The sequence below is a fragment of the Lutjanus erythropterus genome, chromosome 9 (assembly GCF_056507025.1).
Source record: "Lutjanus erythropterus isolate fLutEry1 chromosome 9, fLutEry1.hap2, whole genome shotgun sequence".
Lineage (NCBI taxonomy): Eukaryota > Metazoa > Chordata > Actinopteri > Lutjaniformes > Lutjanidae > Lutjanus > Lutjanus erythropterus.
The window spans coordinates 2,029,651-2,048,053 of NC_139325.1; the positions used below are offsets into that span (position 1 = coordinate 2,029,651).

The 18,403-nt window shown below is 39.8% G+C and overlaps 1 protein-coding gene across 1 annotated transcript in view; it reads right to left on the reverse strand.

Moving 5' to 3' along the window:
* LOC146320944 (low-density lipoprotein receptor class A domain-containing protein 4-like) overlaps nt 1-15,999 on the reverse strand; it is a 320,993-nt gene extending 304,994 nt beyond the window's left edge. Inside the window, exon 1 of the mRNA XM_084725903.1 lies at nt 15,872-15,999. The gene's annotated coding sequence lies outside the window, so the exon portion shown is untranslated. The remainder of the gene's footprint in view (nt 1-15,871) is intronic.
* Between the last annotated feature and the right edge of the window lie 2,404 nt (nt 16,000-18,403).

Consider the following 18,403-nt stretch of genomic DNA (forward strand, 5'->3'; position numbering starts at 1 on the left):
CTACACCTGGACAGTAGCAGGTAACTGTCACTCTGTTGCTCTGTACATGATTTTGATGGTTTTAAAATCTAAACAATCTTGAAATTTTAGCATGTTTAGTTTGATGAATAATGGATTCATTGGTTCTCTGTAAGTGGTTTTATTCAAATTTGTATCGATCTTTTTTGGAGGATGAAGATCGGATGTCTGCAAGTTGTTGTAAGTGTTCCCTCACACCTTGACAGAGAAGTGTAAATCCAGATTGAAGTCTTTGCCAAAGCTTTTACCATGCAAAGAAAATCTTAATGATTGTCTGAGAACATGTTCAATGCTTTGCACATGTGTTGTTCTGGAGTGTCACTTTAATTCAGAAAAACATGGCTTAAGTTACATACTTTGAGTAGAGTTGTACTGATGATAGCATAAATTAAAACAAATTAAAATGTTCCCGTAGATCCACCTGATGGGAGAAGTTAACCTATTTAACATGTCCTTTCACAGCATTCATTAGTGAGAAATATTTTTATGCAGTCCTTGTATCCACTTATAAAAATCAAGTGCAGTTCAGCTGCTATCTGAGGCAGACTGTCTTAAACTTTTCCGGCCCATGAGCCAAATTTAATCATCTGAGTCTCGCCCTGGGACCCAGGCTCATTAAAAATGCACTGGTAAACTTGTCATGTCACCAGAATCAGGTCGTCTCTCAGCTCCCGGTCTGAGCAACCTCTGTGTTTGACTGCAGCCAGAAAGGCCCCCGTCTCTCCTGTCTGCCTGCTAAATTCCCTGCGAGTTCAGCCCAAGTTCACTCCACCTTCTGATTTTTTTAAGTTGTAGCCTATGGCCTGCAGAACCCAGTCACAGTCTGCATCAATAATGCAGGGACCACAGCCTGCTAACATCTCAGCCCTGAGCCAGAGGTCTGCCCGACAACACACCGCCCAAACAAAGGCAGGCTGAAGATGTCTCACACTGGCACCATGAGAACAAGAGCGCTAACACCCGAGCTATTTTAGGTACACACACACACACACACACACACACACACACACACACACACACACACACACACACACACACAGAGAGAGAGACACACGCCACTGACACAGACATGCAGATGGAAGTATGGATGAAGACATGAACACACTCTGCAGCTGTATAATACCCAGTTGTACACACTCTCAGATAAGCACAGACAGATGAATGGCTAAGTGTGCAGTATGCACACACATGCACACACACACACACACACACACACACACACACACACAGACAGACACACAATCGGAAGGGTGTGTTAAATCTTTGTGGCTCGTGTTAACAGCCTCTGTAGCCTGTCTATTGAATTTCCACACAGGAGCAGAGCAGCACTCAGAACAAAGTTCCTCAGAGTTCTTCCACCTCACATGCACACACATACAGGGAAAATACACACCGTGCTGTATCTCACACTCTTAGAAATAAAGATGCTAACTAGAACCTTATAGGGTTCTTAGACTTGGTCCCACAGGAGAAACTTTCCCTGTTAGAACCTTTTGTAAAGAAAAATTTCAGAGAGTTCTACCTAGAACTCAACATAAAGGGTCATCCCTCAAGCCATCTGTGAAAGGTTTCACCCAGAACCTCCTATGAGAGGTTCTACAGAGAATGCTTTGACTGTGTAACCCTATCTGGGGGTTCTATCCAGAACCTTCGCACCTTCTAAGATGCCAACAAGAACCCACACAGGAACAACTACTGACAACCTTTTTATATTCCAAGGCTTTTAGCTAGAACACACCCAGGGGATTCGACCGAGAACCTTTTAGGGTTCCAAGGGTTTTATCTAGAACCCACTAAGAGGGTTCTATTGAGAACCTATTTATATTATAGTACAGAAAAACCTTGACAAGAGAGTTCAAGGATTTCAATAATCCTTGAAAAGACATTTCTTCCAAAAAGGATTCCTTAGATGAAAAGAGTTTTTCATCTTGACAAACCCTTTTCTTTCAGAAGCAAATAGTTTTGGGTAGAACCTCAGCCTTTCAGGAAGAACCCTTATTTCTAAGCGTGCGTCTCATCAAGATACTGGAAAACACATCCATTGTCAGATGAAAATATGTGTAATTTTTCAAGAACTGAGGAGGACACCAGCTGCTCTTCCCCACTGACCACCACATTATTGTTCAAACTATACTTCTGTAGTTCACAATGAGATTCACAGTCTGCGGTGCTTTGCATAAAATAGCATGTAAATCTTTAATTTGAGTAAAATGGAAAAGCCTAAGATGTGGAGGTTTTCAGGGCAACAGCATTAATGTGAAATGTGTGTGTGTATCTCTCTCTCTCTCTCCAGTCTTTTCTCCCATGCAGGGACTTTACTGAATTATTAAATCACTACTTAGGCTTTGTGGTTAAATGAAGCAATGCAAACAAGAAGGAACTGTATTAAAAACACTGTGGCAGTAAGTGAATGCACTGTTTGACAAAACTGTTTAAATGTCCTCTGTGAAACTCACTTAAAGAGTAAAACAATAAGAAATCGCTGTCTCCAGCACTTTTTGGTTGTTTCTAGGGCTTCTTAACTACTTAATCAACGACTTAATACTGCAGTTTGTGGACTGCTCCTAATCAGTGTGGGAACTGTGGAGCCATTAGCCAAATGCTGGGGAGTTTCTCCTCTCTAAAGCTTGAGGGCTGTGAGATCTGTCAAGTGGGTTCCCAAAGAAGCCAAGGGCAAGATAAATGAGGAGAGGGGGAACGACTCCTGCTGGAAAGAAAACTGTTTATTCACGCTAACCATCGTCAAAAAGCAACGGCAAACGTGTCTTCCTCCACGAGTGATGAAGTCCCCCGCCATGGCCAGATATCACCAAATGTGCCACCTCCTCTCGACCTGCAACTGGAGCACCTGCCTCAGTCAGTGTCTTTTGAAAAGCCAGAACAACAGGCCAGCCAGTGTATTACTCAAAATAATCAAAATATGACCCACAGCGGGGGTCTGCAAACTTAACGATCAAAAGAGACATTTGCTGTCCAAAAAGAAAAAAAAATCTGTCTGGAGCCGTAACTTTTAAAATCTCTCTTTTCCATGAAGACTATTGTTTGATATGGCCATAATTAACCATAACCATAGCTAGCTTATGGAGACTCAAGAGGCAACAAGCCACTGTCAAAGGCAAGGCATCTAACCATAGACATAGACTATGATGCACATTTTAGTTGATGAAATATTCAAACTTTTTTTTTTTTTAAATGTTGTATAGGCTACATATTTACAGTTAGTGATTGTCAGAAACTCAAATTCTACTGTTTTGAAAAAACTTATACAATAAATTAATAAATAATTTGATAAATTAAAATAATTAGCAAAACTGAGTGATTTATAATCTTAAATTGAGATAATCTACTATTCTTCTGCAGATAAACTTGAATGGTTGAGTTCAAGAACATAAAAAAAATTGTATTTTAGAATTTGGACACAGTGAACTGTGAACCTGATTTGTTATTATTTTGGTGTCTGAAAATTAAAATTTTAACCATCAGTCACTTAAACTTGATTGTGGTTTCTACAACTCGTACGATTTAAGCTTATCTAAAGAAGGAAAATAAATTATCACAACAAAAGATTAGTAGTTGGTAAAACTTTTTCAAAATTCAAAGAGTCTGAGTTGGGCTTTGCGATGAAATTTTGAATTGTCTCAACTTTTTCATAGAATATGATAAATGAAAATTAAAATGTAAAATAAAGAAATAAATAACTGTTATTCAGTCACTGGTGAAGCGCTCTGGAGCCACAGACAGAACATGAGAACTTAACAGTGACTGTAGTAGAAAGAATATTTTTTTTAGAGGAGTACATGGCTAGGGGTGGGAATCTTCGGGAATCTTATGTTTTGATCTGATTCCGGTTTTGATTCTTTGGTTTCCATTTTGATTCAGAGTGGATGCTTGATTAAATGAATATAAAAGCAATATGAAACATAACTGCAGTATTTTTAGTTGTATTTTGAAAAGTGCATTAATTAATGATAATACAGAATCCTTTGTAGCCTAAATGTTCCATAAATCGGTTTAAAATGGTTTAAATGTTATGTTCTACATTCATGACAACATGCCAGTACTTGCTTTGTTTCCATTTTCAAATAAAATCCAATCCAAAAAACATCCCAAAATATTTATTTTCCACAGTTCTGTGTTAAGCCTGCTTTATTGAAAAGACCAAGAACTGTGGATTTCATGTACTGTTAGACCCCTGCAACTAGCAATTACATTCATATTTGTCCTTGTTCGTTTCTCCACCACCTGTAATGATAACAGTGTGGTACTCGACCATGGCATTTGATTGACGCGTTGTTGCATCTGTTTAGGTGGAACAGTTCACACCTTTAAAATTCAACTTTTTGTGCTGCACCAACTAAAATGTAAACATAGCACCCAGTATTACAAAATGTCAAGTACCTGAATTTGGCATTGGATGTCTAGACAGAATTATGAATGTTCTTTGATCTGAAATATCCTGACATAAGTCAAAACTTCATTCTTAGACAACATTTAATGATTCACCATAAACTTTGTTGAATTAAAAAAAAAAGAATAGAAAATCTTTCCAAAAAATAACTTGTACATTTCTTGAAGAAAAAAAAAAAAAAGACTGTTTCAGTTTCTTACACTCTGGTACTGCATCATCAGTATCATTTCATTCTGGGCCACATCAGCATTACGCTCACATTCAAAGGGCCAGTTATGTTATCATATAACATAATACACCCTTTCTAAGTCCCGCCCCTTTTTTGCTTTGCAATGACAGTTGAGCAAGCTTGGACCCTCTGTCAACTTTCAACTTTCCTGTTTCCTGTCCTTATATATAGAGATGCACCGATTGTCTGGCCAGAGACCGGAACCGGCCGGTTTTCAGCGTGACCGGCCCTGACTGGTGGCCGGCCGGTCAGCGCCACATATCCGATTCTCTGCCCGTCATTGTCACACACATGTTCTGCACGATGGTCACGTCATGCGCGCAGCAGACAAACTGACCGTGACGTCAACACAGCGCTGATGACAGCTACACACACTCAGACACATGTTTGCTTGAAGATGGTGTCAGAGACAGATTCCAAGAGCAGGATAAAGAGAAGACAGACAGTCTACAACAAGACAGAGCAGCTGACAATATCGCAAAACAGCCGTAAACTTTGTAGCTCTTCAGGCTAATGTTAGCCAGCAGCAGACTGCTGTTCACAGAGGGACAGTTAAAATCTTACCTCCTGTTCTGGCTGAAGAAACAACCTGTGTTGATGTGTCTCCTCAAACATTTTCTCATCCAGACTCGGTAGGGCTGGGCAATTGGACGAATCTATTCTCTAATCTTTTTCATGATTTCAGTTGGTTTCAGCCAGTAAGTGTTCAATAAACAGCCTAAAAATAATAATGGATAAAGAAGTTTCTAGCAACACCAGTAACTGTGCAACCAATAAAAATTTGTTCACAAAGAGCATAGCAACCAACCAGTTGACCACACCACAAGATGTCAGTGCAAAAAATGAGGCCTGATTGGCTCTTGCGGGCCACATAAAACAAGGTGCAGGGCCTGATTTTGAGTTTGACACGTGTTATAAACCTGCTATTTCTATTATATAGAAGGGCTGGAAATGGAAGCAGTATGACTGATGACTGATCCACCCTGCAATATTTCTATAAAGAAAAGAGAAAAAATTATCCAGGCTATATAAATATGCTTAAATCTAGCAAACAATTTGCACAACCCGTGAAATCTCCAATAGAGATAAACAGGATTGCTGCGTCAAACAGGCTGCACTCCTGAAAGCCCTGAACAGAAATATCTCTGAAAAGCTGTTCTGTGTTCACTCAATGAGTGAGATTAACTTTCACACAGGATACACACCTCAATGCTGTGAAGAATATACCATGTTTTGGCAAATAAGTTCTTTGATCAACTTATCATGGCGTGCCAACCGGGGTTAAAAATAAAACCGCGGCTTTTCTCAAAGGGTTTCACGCAGCACTTTGATCTTCCATTTGACTAGAACAACATTTTTGGATTTATTCAGTCAGAACTCAGCGAGATGATTGGTTCTGGCCAAAAGGAAACGTTAAAAATACTGAAATTGGAATAGAAATGTTAAAAATGTTTTCCTTTCTCTGGCCAGAATGTGAAAAATCTTGCTTGTAGTGCTTTTCAAAGGATATGCTGCATCTCAAACGGGTATTTTTTCATGTGTTGCCAAATTACTTAAAAGAAATTGTTGTATCAAGCTGTTTTTCTCAAGTTGTTGTAGAGAAGATTAGACTCAGAAAACCGAGCTTGTAGCATAAATATAATGAACTTTTCTTGATTAATTATACAGCAGCATGAAAAATCAATTTTGGATGATTACATAAAGAAAACAGTTCCGAGGAGAAAAAGTTGAACAAACTCTGAATGAGACATATTGTGTTTCTTCTGCACACACCAGGCCACCACTGTAGCTCATCGCTCTGTTTTACTTGCACATGTCACGCTTTTTACATTATTTTCACTCCATAAAGTCACGTACACACCAACTACTGCAGGCACACAATAATGCACAGTGTATCTGTGGACGCACACTCCCATGAGCGCAAGCCAGACAAAGACGCACATGCTCTGGTGCAGGCTGGCACTCGTCTTTGCCCGTCTCGCGCCTTCGCTCCACCAACACAATACTGTCACATTTTGGCGTGTCACATGGGCTCGGAGACAGACAAGGCCGCATTATCAACAACTGGCTGGAGCTCAGGTCCTGCGTGTGTGCATGGAGTTCAGTGCTCAGACTGGTGTGTGTGTGTGTGTGTGTGTGTGTGTGTGTGTGTGTGTGTGTGTGTGCGTGCGTGTGCGTGTGTGTGTGTGTGTGTAAGGGAGGACTAGTGTGAGAGTTCAGGTTGAGGCTGAGCCGTCAGCGGCAGACAAGCCCCGTCAAGTCTCCCTCCTCTGTCTAACACACACTCAGCCTCTCGCCTCGGGAGGTGAGAAGCCGCTAATTGGCAAAGGGTGAAACACACACACGTGCGCTCGCAGTACACACACATGGACTGTCGGTCAGTTACAGTCGCGCACACACACACGAACACACTCAGCAGAACAGTAGACATACAGAAACACAAACAGACAGATGGACACAGACGTCTGGCTCTGAGGAGCAGTCGTACAGTGAGCTGTGTGAAGCAGACACACAGCACAACCTGGTAGACAGGAACACATTACTGGAGCTAATAATACACACAGTCTGCTCGCTGACTTTCTCCTCAACTTTCTCACTTAGCCATTTTTTTTATGACTTGATGGTTTTTATTCACTTATATATTAATAGACTCCACCTTTGCAGTTCAGCTTGCACACAGAGCTGATCTCAGAAGGAGAAAGCTCGCCCTCTGTATGCTGTTTAGTTTAAATAAAGGTTGAAGTAAACAAGAGACTGCAGTCAGAGATGTCTGAATTCTGCCCTGTGGATAGAATTTCTACATGCACAGCATTGAATTGGACTATATTCTACTTTACGATTATCTTGCACTTAATATAAGTTATAATATAAGTTATAAGATAATATAAGTTATCCAGTTTTGATTTTTATCTGTTTGTTTTTGATATCACTTATCATTTGTCAGTAATGTTTATCAAATATTTGGAGGCGGGGCCTGGTGCACTAAAGGTGTCGTAACTCTTCAACGCAACATTAGATTGCAACCAAATGTGTGCATGTTTTACAGATGTGTAACATTGCATACAGTTTTACCCACAGGGGGTGATACAGTAACAGTAAAACAGATATGCCCCCATTTCTGTTGTCTTTAAAAGGGATAGTTCACCCAAAAATGAAAATTCAGTCATTATCTACTCACCCCACATGTCGAAGATTGGGTTTAGTTTTTTAGTCCACAAAACATATGTCTACATACTGTTCATCTGACAAAATCCAGGTCTCTTAAAGTCCCAACATGTGGTTCAGACATGTCACAACACACACACACAGTTCAGACAGTGTGCATGTGCACATGAACGTGGTTCCAAGCTAAAGGAAGCTAAGGCTCTACAGAGAAGATTAAGGCTAAAGACATGGTGTAAATGACGTTTTTTTAGTCACCTTGACATGTTGGGGCTTTAGCAGTATATTTTCCTGTGAAACTTCAGCAGTGTTTTGTGGACTAAATAAACTAAACCTGACCTTCAATCAGCATGAGGGTGAGTAGATAATCACTGAATTTTCATTTTTGGGTGAATCATCCCTTTAATGAGGTGAAACTTACTACACAGCCCTCATAAGCATGTGCTTGACATACTGAAATATAGGATGAACAGCGCTTTACTAATGTGGTCATTAGTAAAAGACCACTTGTATCTCTTGAACGCATCATACAGTTGCCACTGTTTTTTGGGTGGCATTTTCAAACATGAATCTCCAACACTTCTTTCTGGGATACTTTCAGACGCTGTGCCAGCAAGCAGCAGCAGCCAATGCAGCAATCGTACACATTTTCTACAGGAAATGCAACTATTCTAGTTGAGTTTTGATTTCTGGCTGAATCACTGTACACAGAGCCATGCAAGGGAAACAGCACAACAGGCTGTAAACTTTACAAACCACGTCTCCACATGACTAAAAGCCACAAAACTAACTGTGACAGAAGCAGTTAAGGGCAACAGAGGCAGAGGGCAGCGTGATGCTGGTAAGTGGCTGACAGCAACTTTATAACTGAACTATGAGCAGGACACACACTTAATTTTGTCTGACTGAGTGGGAATCTGATGTTGTCTCGTCACTAAAGGCAGGCAGATGTATCACTCAGCTGAGGCCAATATTATTGGTCCGATATCAGACTAACACAGATGTATCTGTATCTGCATACATGTTGTCTGTTTTTTTGAACTGAATAAATTGCTGATTGTTTTTATTTATTTGTTCTTTTTAGTTTTATAGGCAGCAGTTTATGTATAATTGATTAATTGATTATTAAATTAATTGCCATCTATTTTGATAATCATTTTGAGTCATCTTTTAACAAAAATGTCCAAATTCTCTGATTTCAGCTTCTCAAATGTGAATATTTTCTGGTATATTTAGAGCTCTTATGAGAGTAAACTTAATACATTTGTGTTTTGCACATAACATGACATTTGAGGACATCCGCTTGGACTTGGGGAAAAAAGTCATCATCATATTTCGCGATTTTCTGTCATTTTACAGTCTAAACTAATAACTGATTCATTGAATAATCGGCAGATTAAATGATGATTAAAATAATCGTTGCAGCCCTATAATTAATGCTTTTTCTTAATTCAAATTCACAGTTAGTGAAAAAATAACATTAAAAGTTTACCGTTTGAGTGCCCTAATGTCATTTTGGATATTACATTTATAAAAATAAGGATATCAGCCAATATACTGATATTTTCTTGAATCTTTAATCAAATTGAATTTTACTGAAAATCCAGTATCAATCGGTCTTTACTCGTCACAGATGAGAAAGTAATTATACAATGAGGCAGGCTAAACAAGTGGTTCCCATACTTATTCTGACATGTCCCCCTGAAAAAGGTTAAGTGATTTTTGCCTATATTTACCATTCAAAGGACTTATATTGTGGGACTGATTTCAACTCAGCCTTACTAGACAGAGATGTGACAAAATTATCTGAAAGGCAAGCAAGTGCAAATTTGAATGTCTGAGCGTGCTCCAACACTAATTAAACCTCTGCTTACATCTGTGAAGATAAGCCACAACTCAACAGCCACAACTCAACGTCTTGGTAAGTATTAGATGTGCCCTGTGGAGGTTTTTGCAAACAAAACAAAGTTATGTTTACTGTTACCAAATCATTTTGTGTGGATCCTAGACGCCTCACAAACATGTCAAGTACATCACATTCCTCCCAAAACATTTGCAAAGCTGATGTTTTGAAATGTTTTAAATGCTGCCTTGTTAATATCAGATTTTACTAGCTTTCACTGATTTTCCTCACTGCCTTTCCTGCCACATTGCTTCTTTTCTTGGCACATTCCTGCCACCAACTGTCTACCAGTGGAACAGCGTGAAACTGGTGGTAGGAATGTTCATCGCAACACAGGGACGACTTGTCAAAACCACTCTACTGTACAGCCCGACCGATGAGGGATTTTGGCGACCACTATTAGGGTGAAAATCCAATATCAATATACTGACAGATATTTTTAATACAGAATTTATGTATACAGATTGTACACGTAAAAGCACAGTTTTTGCAACGATCCCTCACATGTGGTTATCAAATATTTGTGACAAAGATATGTAATTGAGACATGATATCTTAAAGTTTAACAATGACATCAAGGCACCGAAACTGTAAACTTTAACTGACATTTTTAAAGCACTATAAACAAAAAATAAAGAGAACACTATATATATTAAATTTGAAGTAAATGAAAAAAAGATCAAACATGCATGAAATGCTGCCTATGAAGCTAAAATGGTAAGGAAAAAAAGCTAACAGCATTATGACAACAACATATGTGCCATTACCAATACAGACCAACATCAGGCTGATATGTTGGTCAGCCAGTATATTGATTGGGCTACATTTAAGTTTAGAGAATCTGTACAGAAGAAGTTGATCAATCGCTGATTTGAACTAACTTAATGTATTCTTTTATAGTGACCTTAAAATGACTAAAGACAGTGAAGACATGTCTTCTCATGAAGCTTCATGCTATGAGTGTTGAGGTACATGAGCAAAAGAGTTTTGGCTAAATTAAACTAAATGGTTTTGGTTAGCCTGCTTCACTTTCTAAAGGGAGTGTGGCTTGACAAAAATATTTTATGTCACATACTTCCTTGCACCAATCAGAGTTTAGCATCATTCAACTCTGTGGTCAGAACCTGGTTTTTAAATGCAACAAGTTTTTAAAAGGTTTCTTTTTTTGAGGGTTTTACATCATTCTGTGGCTTCCCGGTTGTGCTCCTTTTGGTCTAAATACTTGTGTTTTATTGTGAAAATGGTATTTTCCCACACCCTTCTAAAAACATCTTCCCATGTGACCTGACTTAGGTTTCTGCATGATGGTGTTGCTATATCCCTCAGTCAGGGGTCGGACAGCTTTACTATCAAAAAAAACAAAAAAAAACATTTTTGGCCAAAAGAGAAATAAAATCTGTCCTGAGCTGCAAATAGCCTATTAAATTCTCAGTTTCCCTCAGAAGCCTTTTTGATTTGGCATCCATGGCTAGCCTAGACTCAAGACTAGCTACAAGCAAAACTTTGAGGAAAAAGTGCTAAGCTGAAGTATAAAACTACATAATTTTTAATTTAATTGGAGAATTTAAGAATTACTTTAGCACTACAACAATGATAAATGAAAATTGAAATGTTAAAAAAAGACATGATTTATTACCACAAATTTTTTGTTTAAGAGTCAGTTCACTCAAAAATGAGAATTTGGCCATTATCTTCTCACCCTCATGCTGATTGAAGGTCCGGTTTAGTTTTTTAGTCCACAAAACACTGCTGGAGGAAAACAGCAAACAGGGAAACAGCATTGCAGAATCTCTCACAACTGAAGTGAATGGTGACCAGTTTTCAAAACACTTCCATACTGCTTATCTGGTGTAATCCAATTCCCATAAAGCCCCAACATGCCAAGTTGACCTGAAAAACGTCAATTTACACCATGTGTTTAGCCTGAATCTTCACTGTAGATCCTTACCGGTTGATTCTACCAGGTACGGCACATCTGCACCACGGTTCTGATCTGTGCTCTGCATGGCTGCCAGCCCCACCAGCAGTGTTTCAGAAACATTTCAGCAGCAGAATGTTTTGCCTGCCTGATTATGTTGACATGCTCAGATTTTTGTTGATTAGGTCCTCTTTGCTTGCTCTTTGTGCTTCTGCCATGGATAAGCAGGCTACGTGGTTAAACAGTTTCTTTTCTGTTTGTCTTTATGATTATGTGTCTGCACAGGGTCTTTTATTTTGAAAATTAACCAGCTTTTTCTGTGTCTGATTTCCTGCCCATTCAGTCTGCTCTTAATTGACTAGCATCCGTCAAAAATAGACTCGGTGCGTATTTGAAGCGGAGCGGAGAGCCACTTCTGGGATGCACCGAGGCGCTGCTGGTGGAGTCAAGCATTGTGTAAAATGGCCGTGGATTGCTCTGGCTACTGCAGCATGGCTGTAATGTGATGCATCGCACCTGGTGTAAAGTGCAGGTTAAGTTTGGAGCTATGTTCATATGTATGTTGTCTGAACTGGTTGTGTTGTTGTGACAGTGCGCAAATGGCATGTTGGGGCTTTAGGAGACTTGGATTATGCCAGACAAGCAGTATGGAGGCATTTTATGTTTTTTTTTCCCCAGTTCTATTTTTTCCATTTGAACACTGGTCATCATTCACTTCCATTGTTTGGGAGATTCTGCAATACTGTATTCCTCTGAAACTCCGGCAGTGTTTTGTGGACTGAAAAACTAAACCCGACCTTCAATCGCAATGAGGGTGAGTAGATAATGACTGAATTTACATTTTTGGGTGAACTATCCCTTTTTATACCACAGGGAGCCACTGGAGCTCTGCCCTGGGTTAAAGGAGGAGAGGGGAGGGCATCAGCACTGAAACCTACATCACCATTTCTTGCCATTTCCCATTTGAAAAATGCAGACAGAAAGCAGATGGAGTCGCCCTTTAAATGAATGACAGTGCACAGAGCATGATTTACTCATCATGAATGTGAGTAGTTGATGAAAACCTTTGTCAACAACTTGTTCACATTCTATTGTAAGAGCTGACTCATTCAATCAAACAAAGAAAAAAAATGATGAATTATTATTCTGGCTTGTATATGAATGTACTTGACTTCAGCATAATTAAATAATTAGAAAACATTCTCTTTTCCATTATAACCTAATAAATTAAAGATTAGATTCTTCTATAATTGCCCAGCTGAGGGATTTTTGAAGTCTAATGATTTTAATGCCGTACAAAAATAAATAGGAGACAATAGACGGCACTGGCTGTCCACCAGAGATAATGTACAGAAAAAAGGTCAACATATAGCTGATTGGCACTTAAAGGAAACACAAGAATGATCCCTCAATGCTTTAATTTCTCTAAATCTTTAAGTATGACACCCTGCCATGTTGGCAACATTCTCCTGTCTCCATATTTTAACATGTACACGCATCATCATCATTAGCCACAAGTGTCCTTTTACTGAACTCAGCGTTACCTGCAGCTCACCTCATCACTGCAGCAGCCCAACAGAAGAAGCAGGTAAGACACAAAGATGCGACACAACCTACACAACTCCACCGCCACAGCCAATGGCTCTGCCACAAGCATCCATACTCCACAAAAGGACATGATGGGGTTTGCGTCAGAACTGTGTAACATATGTACATGAGAGACAGAGTGTGTAAATGAGACAGAACGGAAGGAGAAAACCGAAAAGAGAACTTGAGAGAGAGCGTGCGGGGGTCACAGGCAGGTAAACGGAGAGGATAGAGACAGACAGAACTGAAAAACAATGAGGAGGAACACTAAATAACAATCACTCAAAACTTTGAGAACTCTTCCTCATCTATAGGTCCCCATGTGAAACCATTAGGACAAGCAGGGGCAGGGTAGGCAGGGAGGGGTTAGGGGTGGGGGTGGGAATCTCTTGGCACGTCACGATTCGATTCGATTCCCCCCCACCCCCGACTTGTATCGGTTAGTTTTGTAACCTGTATTTTAGCTCCATTTAGTTACATGTGCAAATCTAGTTTTGATAACCTCATAGCGGACAAAGTCTTGGGGACCCTCTGTGATTTCTGGTACCTGGAACTCAGGTTTGGAACTAGTATTCTACAGGTTGTTGTGCACTGTACAACGCCCTCTGTTGATGACATACTTGATTACAATGGCTCCACTCAAAACTGGTGGAAAGGTGGGCTGGCTAGCTTTTAAACCATGGGTTGCCAGTTGGATTGTGTCCATCTGCAGTTGCTCACACTCAGCTATCCTCAGCAAAACTCAAGAAGTAGCCCAGTTTAGAATGTAAACAGTAGAACAGTTTTGATTTCCAACTACTGATTTTTCCACATCAATTCATAATCTATCAAGAGAGGAATTAAGATGCATCTATCAATTGACTTTTTCTTCCACCCCTAGGAAGGGTCTTATGTCCAGCCAACCAGTCAAGCAACAAATAAAACACACCCTTCGCATGTAACTTGAATTCTTTCTACCAGACCCACACAGAAAACACTCCTTCCCTTCATGCAGCTCACACAGGGAACCAGAGAGCAGAGCACAGTAATTAAATTAATGTAAACCCGATCAGTGTGCTGAACTACAGTGGACAGACAGTCAGAGAGAGCAGTGCTCTGCACTCTAGAGTCACATATACAGCAGATCCATGCTTTTATAAGACTGTCAGCTTTAAACTTTGGCCCATGGGTCTTAAAACTGGCAGGACTAAGTTCAAGTTGTAGCAGATGCTAAATTAAATTCAGCTTAAGTATATCTATATTAATAAAAATCTACAAAAGCAGGAGAATTACATTAAAAAAGGCTAAAAGGTTTGTTATAGTAAAACATAACTCATGTGGGTATGATTTAGAAATAACACATAATCCCAAATATAATCAGATATATTTCTGTATTTATTTGATCTGTATTTGTATGTCTTATTAAACAATATTCTATTTCACTGTTGTATATTTCATGTTATAAATGCACATTTTACTCTATTATAGTATATTTTTATTTTTATTTTGTTACTTAAGTTATTGTTGTTTTTTTAATGGAGCATTCCTGTCAAAGTTTTTCACATGATTGTACTTGGATAAGAGTGCAGATCCATGGCTTGTTGCTGCTGGAGAGCAAGCCAGAATTTGATCAACCCTGGTCACCTGGGCTATGGGGTCTGTTGCTGAAAGGAATCCCAGGAACATCACTGCATCCCGGTGCATCTGAGAGATGTATCTTGCAAGCGTATAACCAGTGTGACAATAAACATCTTGAATCATGACATGAGAGTATAAAGTGTCAGGGTCAATTGTGAAACAGTGTATCTAACAGTTAGTTTAACTCTCATCATCTTCTTGACCTTAGACAGGATGATGGAGAGGATCTTCCTCCATGTTTTCTTCAAACATGCAAAGGGGGGTATGCAGGGTTTATTGCATTCCTAACCTAAGTATGACTTTTTAATTGATCATGTTGAGAGTGTGTGTGTGGATGTTTCAGTGAGGTCCTCACCCCACCCTACAGAGGTAAACACCACACACACAGACAGTTGTGCAGCAGCTCATCCCAGATGAGGAGGCTGCTGGGTGACACACCCCATCACACTCACCGCGTGTCTCATTAGCATAAAAAAAGTTGTAGCCTCTAGCCCAAAACATGAGTGACAGCTCAGAGATGTCTAATCTAGCTTCCCAGCTAGCTTGTTCATCAAATGAAACAGAGGGAGACAGCTAACGACACAGCAGACGGACAGAAACAAATCCTCCCGTCTGTCTCTCCTCGTGGTAATAAACGGTACAGATAACACGGAGGTCAGCGGGAGAGGCGGCGGTGAGTTGCCCTGCAGGGGCAGAGACAGAGTGGGCTGCTGCTGTCTGTGGCCCCGGCCGGCGGATGGATGGGAGCCAGGGCTAGCCTGCTGCTGCTGCTGCTGCTGCTGCTGCTAACTTAGCCGTGTTAGCTTAGCTCTGCTGTCTGGCGCAGCTTGGAAAGCAGCTCCAACTCTAAACAGCAACTTCCACCGTCTGGCCCAAAGTCAGAGCCCACACCGGGCAGCCTGCCTCGCGTTTAGCCACAGCAGCTAGCATCACCACAGCATTCCTCCAGCCGCCTACGACCACAGCATTTTGCATTCATAAACACACCAGTGTAGAGAAATAACTAGGAAAATGTCGCAGGCTTCCTACCTGTAATTGCAGCCGCTAACGTGCAAAGTCGCCGCGTCTGCTTGTTTAAGTCTGTGATGTTGTGTTGCTGCTAGACGTCAAGTCCAACTGCACTACAGTGGTTTCCAGTCTGGGAAGCAAAATAAAGCCCAGCTGCCCCACTGTACAGTACATGCTGCTGACAGCCAGGCTCACGGTGAGGCTTTGGCGACACCTGCAGGCTCCACTGCATACTGCAGCCGGCTGGGCTACAAGTAGGATACCTAACTGTTGGCTAAGTCACAGGTCAAGATCAAATAAGCAGCAGCATCCAGCCGCTCTAGTCAGTGACTTGCTTAAAGGGATAGTTCATCCCTAAATCCATATTTGTCCTTTGGTTTATCCATCTAGATTGTTTTGGTGTGAGCTGCAGAGTTTTGGAGGTTTTTACCTTCTCTCCACTATAAATGGGACTATATGGCACTGGACTTGTGGCACTCAAAGCAACAACAACCACAAAAAAAAAAGTAAAAACCAGCGCCTCTTTCCAGAAATCGTGACCCAGTTACTGAAGATAATCCATATACCTTGTTGCAAGGTGTTTTGTGCAGGAACTGCTTTCTTTCTACTAGAAAGAAACTCATTCTAGTAGATTCTTCTGCAAAAAGAAAGTAGTGCTGCTAGATTCTGCAACAGAGATAAAGTAATTCCAGTAGATTCTACCACAGAAAGAAAGTAGTCACAGTAGGTCCTACTGTAGAAAGATGTAGTTTTAGTAGATTTTACCATTGACAAAAAGTAGTTCCAGTAGGTCCTACCACAGAAAGAAACTAGTTGCAATAGATTCTTCCACAGTAAGAACATTTTTCCAGTAGAAATAAAGTACCAGCATATTCTACCATAGCAAGAAAGTAGTTCTGGTAGATTCTACCTTAAAAAGAAAAGTAGTAGAAACTGTCAATTTTTTTTTTTTTTTTTTTTTTTTGGTGCTTTGAATACCATTTTGAGTTCTATCTGGTTCCTATATATTCAAGAGAAGGAAGATATCTCTGCAGCTGATATGTCTCCAAAATGCTGCAACTCACACCAAAACAATTTAGATGGATAAACAGTACTACAGGCCGGAGGAAAAATATGAGTGAACTTTGATCTTGTTCTGAATTGCTCAAAGGTACTTCAGCAGGGCAGCTGTTCTAAGTAAGCAAACCTGATTTCAAATATAGTGCCTTTCAAATCCACAGGTGCTCGGAATATACAGCACCATTAAATGAAACTATAGACCTTTTTTCACAGCAGCCATATTGATATGGTATAGTAGGGTGTACTAATGTACTAATTAAGGGTCCATTCAGGTCAACCAGAGTCAGGGTGCTGCTACTGTATCATGTTGGCTCATTGGAAAAGTTTTGCTACACTAAATGGAACAGGGCTTTAATTATTGTCATTGGTAACACCTATTACCTGTTATTATTTGCAATGATTTATAACTAGTTCATTAGGAGCAGTTATAAACAAGATGCAACACTTTTCACACATTAATAGACTGACTATTTGGCAAGATCCAGTCACTGTTTATTACTACTTAATCTTATTGATGAGTTACATTTATAACGGGCAAAGGATTAAATGGTGCATACTGAAAATGAAAAGGTAAACAATATTGCCGAAGCCTTCAGGTATGAATCTGGTTATTTGATATGTTAATTTGAAGCTGAACGAAACTTATTAAGTGTGTAGAACCTCATTAATATCCCAGTTATAGTCTTATTGTAAGTGGTAACCCTTATTACTATCATGGGTATCACCTGTGTTTATCTTACTATTTCATGCCAAAATGGCTGCCTTGAGTGGCCTAATGTGGAGATTTTTTTTAAGTACATTAAACAATTGGAGTGAAAATTATAAAACAGGTTATAAAAATGCCAGTCAATACAAGTGGGTTTTTAAACGCTTTTGAAAGTGAGATACCGAGGGGGAGTTTGGTGAGAGGGTGTTGGAGCTACAACAGTGAAATATGATTCCCCCCCTCTGTCTAAAGCCTGGACTGTGGAACTTTGAACATTTGGTTGTCAGATCTGAGGGGTGTTGGTGCAGAAGAGGGAGTTAAAAGATGTGAAATGTGAAGCGAAGCCAAAATTTGATTCTGAAACGAGGATGTGTACCTGCTGTGCCAGACCAGCCAAATTGTGTTCATGCTGTGACGCTGGATAAACTTCATAGGAGACAGTACAGGTGTGTTGTTATTCTCACTTCATCATATTATTGTCAGTATTTTGTGTTTGATATCCTGCTTTATTATTTTTTTTTTTTACAGTTTGTAAATTTTATTGCTGGTCTAAATATACAGTATCTCACAAAAGTGAGTACACCCCTCACATTTCTGCAAATATTTAATTACATCTTTTCATGGGACAACACTGAAGAAATGACACTTTGATACAATGTAAAGTAGTCAGTGTACAGCTTGTATAATAGTAAATTTACTGTCCCCTCAAAATAACTCAACACACAGCCATTAATGTCTAAACCGCTGCCAACAAAAGTGAGTACACCCCTAGGTGAAAATGTCAGAAT